This window comes from Pteropus alecto, unplaced genomic scaffold, assembly GCF_000325575.1.
Source record: "Pteropus alecto unplaced genomic scaffold, ASM32557v1 scaffold33, whole genome shotgun sequence".
Classification (NCBI taxonomy): Eukaryota; Metazoa; Chordata; class Mammalia; order Chiroptera; family Pteropodidae; genus Pteropus; species Pteropus alecto.
The window spans coordinates 8,005,427-8,008,154 of NW_006435762.1; the positions used below are offsets into that span (position 1 = coordinate 8,005,427).

General features: G+C 39.5%; 1 pseudogene; it reads right to left on the reverse strand.

Moving 5' to 3' along the window:
• Nucleotides 1-1,483: 1,483 nt before the first annotated feature.
• Nucleotides 1,484-2,074, reverse strand: LOC102895741 (annotated as a pseudogene).
• Nucleotides 2,075-2,728: the final 654 nt, after the last annotated feature.

A 2,728-nucleotide genomic window follows, 5' to 3' on the forward strand; every position in this document is an offset into this window, starting at 1 on the left:
GAAAGAGCATTACTATCGAGAAAATGTTTGTTTCTAATGATTTTTAAGCATCCTTGAGATACACATAAAAATCATTTTCTGAAAGATTCTAAGATCCTTAAAGAAGGACTGATGAAGATAGGAATGTGAAGGCCTACGAAAATAATTAAGAAGTGACCCAGAGGAGCAGATGAGGCAGAATGAAGTAAACAGGCAGCTACATCAGAGATGTCAGAAGTTGAAAAAGTTGGTACCTGAGACTAATTTTATATGTTTCATTTTGAGGCATAAGCCTGTGGTGACTAACACAGAACCTGCAGGCAAAAATAAGTAGAAACACTAGGCAGGTGTGCAGAAGAAAGAAAGAACTTGTCATATAAGCTCATTTTTTTAATTCTATCTTCAATGAAAGTGGAAAAAATATTTGTTAATCACAGCACCATTTTTTAAGTAAAGGTCAACAGGTTTAATGCTCCCCATCTGTCATACAGTACTGTAAATATTCTTGTTCTGTAACCATATTTCACATATAAGAGTTAAAAGGAAAAAAAAAACAATTTTCTCTAGGCAGTCAGAGTGTTTTATAAAATGTTAAGAAGTTTAATTTGAAGTGTTATTGTAATTGTTCTGCCTATAGCAACAGAGTCTCCAGGTCTAGCAGGCGTGATGTCTGATCCTTCCTTTCTGCCTGTCAGGGGAGTGCAGCTGAAGAAGGAGTTCGAGGGAAATGCAATGCTGCTCCATCCTTTCCCACAGAGTCAGAGAGGAAAGGTGGTTCCGGTTCTGTGGCGAGGCACCAATACTGTCTACTGAGCTGTCATCGCACTCCTTTAATGAAATCCCATCAAGGCTTCCTCATTCGCCTCAGCATTTAGTAAAAACTCCCAGAACATGGTTTAGAAAATGAGTTATCTCTACCTGTCTCTTCCAGTCACATCTTTCCACATTCTCAGTTCACATTCTTGAGTTCTAGTCATGTGGAACTACTCAGAAATTCTCAGAAAGCAACAATTTCTTTTCTCTCCCCCCGACCCCCGCACCCACACTCTCTCATCCTTGCACCTTAAGTTGCTCTTCTCTTGCCCCAGTGGACTCTCCTGTTCATTCTTTATTTCTCAGCCTAAATCTACCTCCCTCTAAGAGGCAGCCTCCCACACTGCTCAAACTGAGGGAGTGCCCTCATGAGCACTCATGACACTGTCTTGCTCCTGCTGTGACACACACGTCTGTACCAGAACCGCCTTTTACTTGTCCTCTTCCTCTCCAGCACTGTGGGGGCCAGTTTGCATCTCCTTTAGCATTGACCCATCAGCACCTAGCTCAATGTTTGATATATATATCAGGCAAACAATAAATAGTTATTGAGAGAATGTGTTCAATTAGAAGAAAAAAGAAAGTCAATAAAGATCATTTTTTAGGTAGCAAGAAAACTAAAGAACCTCAAATCAAATTTTTCTTTTTTCTTTTTCTAGGCAGATGAAGGCTATTTTATTGAATGATTTGTCTAGATAATCACCAAGGCCACTATGTACAGGTAAAAGAGGTGGTGCTTTATTTCTTGGTCTCCTTCCTCAGACAGGGTCTTGATAATTTCCTCCTCCTTGACCTGGAGCAGCTCTTCACTGGCAGCTTGCATGCTTCCTTGTCTTAGACCTGTGAGTCTCAGCCTGGTCACCCAGAAGTTCCTTGCAAGCCCTGTCTGGCTTCAGCTTGTGGATGTGTTCCATGAGAATCCACTTGTTTTTTAACACATTACCCTTCATTTTCAGGTACAGACTGCGATACATGCAGCAGTCAATCTCAGATTCACAGTATCTTCCTGGCAGTCAACAAAGAATTCTTATCCTCTTCATCCAGGTTACCTTCTCAGGCATTCGAGCATTTACAGTACCCTTTCACTTACCTATGCCCATACACCTGCCCTTCCTGCAGACCAAGGTGTTTTTCTGGCATGGAGCTTGGGAATTCATCTTTGATCAGCTTCTGAATCTGCTGACAAGAGTTGGCACTGGTGATTTCACTGGTCTCATCGCGGTCTAACCAGACCTTCTTTTTGCCACAGCGTAAGCCTCTTTTGAAGCCTGAGCATACTCATGGCAGAGGCAAAAGGAAAGCTCAAATCAAATTTCTAAGTGTTATTTCTCAGTATGTCCAGGTATTGTGGCTCCTGAGTCATATCTCACTTCTTCTTCTTGCTTATTTTTACACTAGGTTTTAAAAGGCAGTCTTTTGGCCCCAGAAAAACCAAAATTTAAATTATTTGTTTATGCAACTTTGATGAAATCATTCACTTGACACAAGTATAAATAGCAAATATTAATACAGAAACTGTATAAGATAGTTTGTGGGAATATCATGAGAACTTTAAATAAAAACCTATATGTAACTCTGTTAAAGAAGAAAGAAATACATTTTTTAAAAGTCTTGTGACAAAAAATGTTAGCCCTGCTTTTATTCAATACCAGCGATTTGGTTCATTTACACGAAGCCGAAGCTATAAGGTTAAGTAACTAAGATACCAAAGGACATCAGTCCAGCATGGTTTTTTTTAAAGTAAACTTGACCCAATTCATTTATAAACACATTTTCTATCACATCTTTGGAGTAGCTAATGAAAGAGGCCTCCAGATGAGTCAGGATAAACAACGAGTCTCCATGACAATTCTCATCTTACATACTTCCTTGGGGAATTTCTGTGGTTGGTTCTGCTTCTTTCACATATAATAGAAAGTAACTTTTAAAAGGAAGA